Source organism: Hylobates moloch, unplaced genomic scaffold, assembly GCF_009828535.3.
Source record: "Hylobates moloch isolate HMO894 unplaced genomic scaffold, HMol_V3 SCAFFOLD_7, whole genome shotgun sequence".
NCBI lineage: Eukaryota > Metazoa > Chordata > Mammalia > Primates > Hylobatidae > Hylobates > Hylobates moloch.
In genome coordinates, this window is record NW_026652282.1 from 9,650,843 (window position 1) to 9,659,761 (window position 8,919).

The window sequence follows — 8,919 nt, forward strand, 5'->3', positions numbered from 1 at the left end:
TGTGTGTGTGTGTGTGTGTGTGTGTGTGTGTGTGTGTGTGTGTGTGTCTGGTCTGTCTCTGTGTGTGTGTGTGTGTGTGTGTGTGTGTGTGTGTGTGTCTATGTTTGGGAGAATTTGGATAAAGAGACAGGCCGGTAGCGGTGGCTCCCGCCTGTAATCCCAGCACTTTGGGAAGCCAAGGTGGGCTGACCACTTGAGGTCAGGAGTTCAAAATCAACCATGCCAAATGGTGAAACCCCATCTCTACTAAAAATACAAAAATTAGCTGGGCGTGGTGGCACGCACCTGTAATCCCAGCTACTCGGGAGGCTGAGGCACGAGAATCGCTTGAACGTGGGAGGCAGCGGTTGCAGTGAGCCGAGATCATGCCACTGTACTCCAGCCTGGGCAACAGAGCAAGACTCCATCTCAAAAATAAAAAATTAAAAATTAAAAAAAATAAAAAACAGAGAAACAGCCAAAGTAGTAATGTGCCTGTGAGAGGGCCTAAGTTTTCCCCCTCAGGGTAGTCTTGTCAGATGAAATGCAGGATGCCCAGTTAAATTGGAATTTCACAGAAATAAAATAATTTCTATGGTCTCAAATATTGCATGGGACATATTCATACTAAAAAGCTATTTGTGGCCGGGCGCGGTGGCTCACGCCTGTAATCCCAGCACTTTGGGAGGCCGAGGCGGGCGGATCACAAGGTCAGGAGATCAAGACCATCCTGGCTAACATGGTGAAACCCCATCTCTACTAAAAATACAAAAAATTAGCCAGGCGTGGTGGCGGGCGCCTGTAGTCCCAGCTACTCGGGAGGCTGAGGCAGGAGAATGGCGTGAACCCGGGAGGCGGAGCTTGCAGTGAGCCGAGATCGCGCCACTGCACTCCAGCCTGGGCGACAGAGCGAGGCTCCGTCTCAAAAAAAAAAAAAAAAAAGCTATTTGTTATTTACCTGAAATTCCCATTTAAATTTGAGGGCATCTTCCATTTTTATTGGCTAAATCTGGCAACCCTCCCTCAGGGTGTGATGGCGGGAAGGGGGAGAGAACACAGATGTCCCCTGTTATCTCCCTGAGCCCCACGTGGCCCTCTCAGGGAACCACAAGCCAGGGCCAAGCGCATCCAATCCTCCTGCACCAGGGGCAGCAGAAGCCATGCCGCTAGTGGCAGTCACCTGGGTGGAAGTAGAGCAAGCCTGCGGTGGCGTGTGAGGCCTTTCTGCTCTGCTTCTGTGGAAGTGATTATCCAATAACTAGTAGGAATCGGGCAGTTGGCAGACGCCTCCCATGCTATAAAGCCACACAAGGCAGGTGAGTGTGGGCACAGATGAGAGGCTGAGAGGGGAGGTAGGATGTCACCCCTGCCCTCGCCAGCCTCACCTGTTTTCCCAGGCATCCCCCAACCACTACCCACGTGGATCCTCCCTCAAAGAGCCCCCTTTCAGGGCCCCATTGGCACTTCACTCTTGAGGGAGGCCTAGGAGAAGCTAGTGGAAAGTTACTTCCACATAAACCGTCAGACAGACGGATGAGGAAACCACAGGAAACCACAGCTCCTCCCCTGCCGGGGCACCAGGCCAGAAGCCAACCTGCTAGGCTTGGGGACCCTTTCTGGTCTTGCTAGGGGCTCAGAGACCCTGGGGAAGTCCCTTACTGTGTGTCTCATGTCTTCACTTATGGATGGGATGCCAACTGCCCTCTCATGCCCTCACAGGGCTGCTGGGAGGCAAGGGTGAGCTAGCAAATGCAAAATAATGGCAAAATTAAGAAACCAAGTACCTGTACAAATGTACACTTTTATAGTGGTTCAATTTGGCCACACGTGCTTCTACTTAGAGAAACACCATACATGAATATTCAGGCACATATACATATCACTATATGATCCTACGAGCAACTTCCCTACCTCACTGAAAATATGATTCACTTCACCAAAATGTAATGTTGTGGTCACATTCTACAAGGAAAACATCCAAAGCACAGCCACTGGAGGTGAGGATAGTTCTCAACTGGGCCTATGGTGGGCTGGCTAACTACACTTGCATTCTAGAACGGGGCCTACTGCAGACTGGTCTGCAGTTAGTTTGATCTAGGGTTATGACAGCAGCGGACTTGAAAATAACTTTCCTCCTGCCCCTTTAAGAACACGAGTTCCTTCCCTTGCAGATAAGCAGGAAGTCCCCCTCCCTCTGTCTTGGTGCTTGGTGGTATGTTTCACTTCCTTTCAAAGATGTTTTCTTACTAAAGAAACCCCAAGCCCAGGGTTACGTTGTTTCTTTCAAAGGCATACTCAACTGCCTGTTGTTGATTCTGTGACAAGTTTCTTGAGCAAGAAATACACACAAAAAATGTTAAATGTATAAAATATGAAAGTAAAACATCAATAATGTTTTAAATATTTAAAATACAAAAGTAATGCATGCTTCTGGTAAAAATGTAAATGGTAGAGGAGGCTCTATTTCCTTTCCCCAGAGGTAAGCTCTTAAAATTCCCTTCTGGAAATGGTCTCGCTACACCTCACTTTTTTATTGCACAGAAGGGATCAGACACTATTTATGAGGCTCTTTATTTTCCACTTAAGAGTATTCTGGCTGGGCGCAGTGGCTCACGCCTGTAATCCCAGCACTTTGGGAGGCTGAGGTGGGTGGATCACGAAGTCAGGAGTTGGAGACCAGCCTGGCCAACATGGTGAAACCCCATGTCTACTAAAAATACAGAAAGTAGCGGGTGTGGTAGTGGGTGCCTGTAATCCCAGCTACTCGGGAGGCTGAGGCAGGAGAATTGTTTGAACCTGGGAGGCGGAGGTTGCAGTGAGCCGAGATCGCGCCACTGCACCCCAGCCTGGGTGACAGAGCGAGACTCTGTCTCGGGGGAAAAAAAAAAAAAGAGTATTCTTTGGACATCCTTCCACAGCATATCATGAATAAATCTGCCTCAATCTTTTTCTAACAGCTGCATAGTTTTCCATTGTTTGGGTACTCTATCATGTATTTAATTAATCTCCCAATTAATGTACACTTAGGTTGATTGCTTTTGCTCTTATCTACAATGCTATGGGGGTAAGATCTAGATGTTTGTGCACGTGTATGTATATGTATATGTAAGTGTGTTAGTATGGCTGTAGAATAAGAGTCCTGTCACTGGACTTAAACTGGAAATGCTGGTTCAACTGGAAATGCTGTTTTAATTGTGACAGCCACCGGTGCCTCTGAAAAGTCCCTACGAACTGACCCTTCTAACAACAGCATATAAGAGCTTTCACTTTTCTTTCCCTGCATTCTGGCCAACTGGAGCCGCTACTCAACCTTTTCATTTTTGTCAGTCTGAAAGGAGCAGAGAGGTCCTCATTGTTTGATTTGCATTTGAAAGCCTACCATACAGGGGCATCTTCTCGTGTTGTTCTTGGCTCAGTGAGGAGGGCCTTAGAGACCAGACTTTGGAACCAGATAGAGCTGGATACCGTCCCAGCTCAGCCACTTGCCAACTGTGATCTCTGGAGCCTCGTTTTATCCATCTGTAAAATGAGCATCCTTAGACTCAATTCATGGGATTTACTGAGAGGGTGCAACAAAGCAATAAAAAATGTTTATCACTACAAATGTTAGTGTGTTTCTCATCCAAACAAAAATATATATATATACATATTTATATATAGTCATGCATCGCTTAACAATGGGGATACATTCTAGGCGATTTCCTCATTGTGCAAAGATCACAGAGTGTACTTACGCAAACCTAGATGGTACAGCCTACTACATACCTAGGTTATATGGTACAGCTCATTGTTCCTAGGCTGCAAACCTGTACAGCATGTCACTGCACTAAATACTGTAGGCAACTGTAGCATAATGCTAAGTATTTGTGTATCTAAAATTAGAAAAGGTACAGTAAAAAATACAGTATTATTTTATGGGACCACTGAAATGTCATCACGCAGTACATGACTGTGTGTGTGTGTGTATATATATATATATACACACACACATATATGCACATACACAGTCTTATACTGTATATGTATACAGATGTGTGTATATATATATAGTCTTATACCGTATATTTATATAGTGTGTGTGTGTGTGTGTGTGTGTATATATATACATACACAGGGATATAGATATACTTTTTTGACCTAGTCAATGGCCAATTTAACTGTCTCTACAGCATCTGAGATCTCACCTTCTCCTCACTGCTGGCCCCTGCTTGAGGGTAGAAAATGTAAATAAAATGCTGAAAAATAAAACTTAAAACTGTCACATTCAATGGTTGGTCTTACTAGCTGAGCAACCTTGGCCATGGTACTTCTCTGAGCTCATTTCTTTCTCTGTAAAATGGAGTGTTCACTCTACCTACCCCACAATGTCACTGGGAGAATGAAGAGGCGCTTAGGGCAGTGCCTGGCTCTGGCAAGCACTCGATAAATGATCCTTGTGGTTGTTCTTCTTGGCCAGGGGTCCCCTAAAGTGCTCAGGCCACTTTCCCCAGTGGGATAGGAGGAAAGTAGTCACCTCAACTAACAGAGGGTAATCTATCAATCACCTACTGGGTGCCAGGCTAGTTGAAGACCCTTTGGGCCTATAAATACTGCAGTAGGGTGTGGTGGAAGGGCATCCCCAACTCTCTGGTCCAGTCTTTGAGACACAATTAGATCCTGCCATGCTCAGCAAGCAGGTTGGGCCATCAGACCCTGTTTTTGTTGTTGTTGTTCTTGTTGTTGTTTCTTTCTTTCTCTCTCTCTTTCTTTCTTTCCTTCCTTTCTTTCTTTCGACAGGGTCTTGCTCTGTGACCCAGGCTGGAGTGCAGTGGTGCCAAGGCTACAGCTCACTGCAGCCTTGACCTCACGTGCTCAAGCCATCCTTCCATCTCAGCCTGCCAAGTAGCTGGGACTACAGGCATGTACTACAATGCCCAGCTAATTTTTGTATTTTTTGTAAAGACAGGGTTTTGCCATGTTGCCCAGGCTGGTCTCGAACTCCTGGGCTCAAGCGATCCTCCTGCCTCAGCCTCCCAAAGTGCTGGGATTACAGGCGTGAACCACCTCGCCCGGCCTCACTCCCCCATTGTTTTTTAATCTCCTTTGTAGAGGTCATCAACAACCCCATTCGTTAGCCTTTAACAAGAAAAGACCTTCTTGGGGTGGGGCGGGGAGTGGGAAGTTATTGTGAATCTCCTTTGTGAGAAACAAATGCCATTTTCTAATGATTTTTGCCACGTTTTATTTTTTAAAAATTTTCTCCTTTGGAAGCAGGGTGCACTGTGTATACTGTCATGTTGCTCAGATGACAGGTAAGTTACCCGTGAGTAGGCATAAGTGCTGATGTCGTTTCTGGGTCCTTCAGTACCACACAGAATCTCCTTGGGTTTGTGCATGGTGAGGACAGTAATTCACCCTTATCAAGGCTATGATTTATCCCGCCATCACTGAGTTAAGGTTTTTGTGAAGACAGCTGAAATATCCACACCATGCAGGGAACAGAGACACATTAAACAACACATCTCAAAAAATACTAGTTTTGCAGTGGAGAAACCTGGGTGGTAACACATTAATCAATTGATCCAAGTTAACATCCCAATAACAGAACATACCAACTTCACGGGCCCCCTGCTGTGAGACACCGAGAAGGTCACAGTGTCCCTCGCTCAAGTAGCATTCCTGCCAAAAAGGCAAGCCCAAATCTAATCCCGAGGAAACATCAGTCAAACTTAAATCAAGGGAAATTCCACAAAATGAGTGGCCAGTCTTCTTCAAAAACAGTGTCATGGAATACAGACAGGCTGAGAAAGTTCTAAATTAAAAGACACTAGTGGGGCATGCATGATCCTGGATTGGAACATGGACCAGAAAAAGCTGTTATAAGAATGTTATTGGGCTAATAGACAAAACTGGAATAAGGTCTGCACATCAGATAATAGTCTTGTAGCAATGTGACATTTCCTGGTACTGACAATTGTACTGTGGCTGTGGTGGAGAATGACCTTATTCTTAGAAAATACATACCTAGTATTTGTGGGTAAAAAGGTGTCATATTCACAACTTATTCTCACATGGTCTAGAAAAAATAAGTAAGTAGGTAGACAGAAAGATTAGATAGATAGATAGATAGATAGATAGATAGTAGAATATTGATAAAGCAAGTATGGCCAATTATTAACAACTGGTGAATCTGGGTTAAGGGTATACCAAAGTTCTTGTCTGTCTTTTTGCAGCTTTTCTGTAAGTTTGAAATTATTCTAAAGTGAAAAACATTCTAGTAACTGCAACCATGGTGCATGTTACAAACTAAATAATAAATAAGTCCTAATTAATAAAGGAAGCAAAACATTAATGTTACAGAAATGTAAAACCAAAAACAAATGACAAAGCACTCTCCCTCTGCTGGCAGTTTTAGCATTCTTGTACACAGAATGATCATTTATTTTGTTTTGTTTTGTTTTTCAATTTCCTTTTAGTACAAAATTTAAATCTCTTTCATTTAACATGTCTGCACAAAGTACCCAGTAGGTGCCAAGCAATGACTCACAACAAAGCCAGTTCCCAATGGCTCTTGTTCTCATTGGAAGTGAAGGCCATATTCTATATGTATGTATCCTCTCTGCCTTCAGTAGAGAAGGCAGGAACACTGGGAGGAAGGAAGAAAGTAAAAAAATCTTTATTAAAATGCCTCCTGACATGTCCACTTGGACTCTACTAGGCAAATCAAATGTCCTACATCCCATCCGAGCTCCTGATCATCTATCCTAAAACCTGAGCACACCACGCCTCCCCATCCCCTGCCCAGTTAAGTTTCTCCACTTCAGTGGATGGCCACTCCATCCTTCCAGTTGCTCAAACCAAAATCTTTGCGTCAGCCTGGACTCCTCACTTTCTTTCTCTTCCCCTCCACACCCTGTAGATCAGCAAATCCTATTGGCTCTACCTTCAAAATACATCCAGCATCTGTCCACTCATCACCACTCCACCATCCCATGTTGGTCTGTCCTCCACCTGAATTGTTGCAATGGCCTGTAAAGCAGCCTCCCTGCTCCTAGTCTAGTCTCAATCCAGCAGCCAGAGTGGCCGTGGTCCCTTTCAAACCTGAATCAGGTCATGGGACTTCTCTGACGGCAAACTGCCAGTGGCTTCCTAACTCACGCAAAAAAGGAAGGCCAAAGTTCTTAAAATGGCCTGGGAAGTTCCTCATGTTTGGCACCACCCATCCCACACTCCCATAAGGGTGATTTGACCTATTTGGCCTCACGTTGTACGACTCCAGGGAACACTGCTGCTCTCCTGCTTCAGCCATGCTGGCTTTCGTGTGTGGTCATGGTCCCTGCTCAGGGCCTTGGAGCTGGCTGTGACCTCTCCCTGGAGCACCTCCCCCAGGCATCTGCATGGCTCACTTCCTCTTTCCCTCGAAGTCTTGCCTCTGATGGCTTACCTGGACCACCCCTCCTACACACTCCCTGTTCATTTCCCTTACCTTACTCTCACTTTCCATGGTCATCTTCTAGTATACTATGCACACTACTTATTTTTAAAAATATGTATTCTCTCTTTCTGGCCCACCAGAAAGTAAACTCCTTAAGGGCAGAAGTTTTGTTTATTGAGATATCCTTGGCTCCTACAACAATGCCTGCCACACAGTAGTAACTCAATAAAAATTGGTTGAACAAAAAAGACTATTTCAAAAATTAAACATGGGAGATCAATGTAGTTGCATATTAAAATGATTTCTATAAAAATAAGCATGATCAGTCGAGATCTTTTTTTTTTTTGAGACAGAGTTTCGCTCTTGTTTCCCAGGCTAGAGTGCAATTGTACAATCTCGTATCACTGCAACCCCCGCCTCCCAGGTTCAAGCGATTCTCTCCTCCCTCAGCCTCCCAGTAGCTAGGATTACAGGCTCCTGCTACCACACCCGGCTAATTTTTGTATTTTTAATAGAGATGGGGGTTTCGCCATGTTGGCCAGGCTGGTCTCGAACTCCTGACCTGAGGTGATCCACTGCCTCGGCCTCCCAAAGTGCTGGGATTACAGGTGTGGGCCACCGCGCCTGGCCCAGTCAAGATCTTTTAACAAAATTTTGTAATTGTGTCTTTCAACAAAGGTGTTTATTCTGGGTTTTGGAGTTTGCATTCAAAATTTTGCATTCAAATCTCAATTTAGCTTTGTGATTCCTGAGCTTCAGTTTCCTTCCAGCAAAACCAAAAATAGAAGGACTTGGCTTGAAGGGTTTTAACTGAGGATTAAAGTAGATGATACACCTGGCACTGGTTTAATAAATGAGAGTACACGTTTTTCTCATTTTGTCATTCTGTAAATCTACCCAGAGTTAAGCCAAACTTCACAAGTTAAATTCTCTACAAGACAGCCCTCACTTCAGACACCAGTCCCCAGGGTCACTCACTCCTCCAACCAACTGGCTAAAATTAGGGATTCCCGTGACCACCCTCAGGCCCAATAATTTGCTAAAACGATTCACAGAACTCAGGGAAGTGCTATACTTACAGTTTTGTTTTTGTTTTTTTGAGACGGAGTGTCGCTGTGTCGCCCAGGCTGGAGTGCAGTGGCGCAATCTCCGCTCACTGCAAGCTCCGCCTCCCGGGTTCACGCCATTCTCCTGCCTCAGCCTCTCCGAGTAGCTGGGACTACAGGCGCCCGCCACCACGCCCGGCTAATTTTTTGTATTTTTAGTAGAGACGGGGTTTCACCGTGGTCTCGATATCCTGACCTCGTGATCCACCCGCCTCGGCCTCCCAAAGTGCTGGGATTACAAGCGTGAGCCACCGCGCCCGGCCTACTTACAGTTTTATTACAGTAAAAGGATACAGCCCAAAGAAGAAATGCGCAGGGCAACGTCTGTCAGGGTTCTAAGTGCAACGCTTCTGTCATCCTTAAGGATGTGTTATCAGGCCTGGCGCGGTGGCTCACGCTTGTAATCCCAGCACTTTGGGA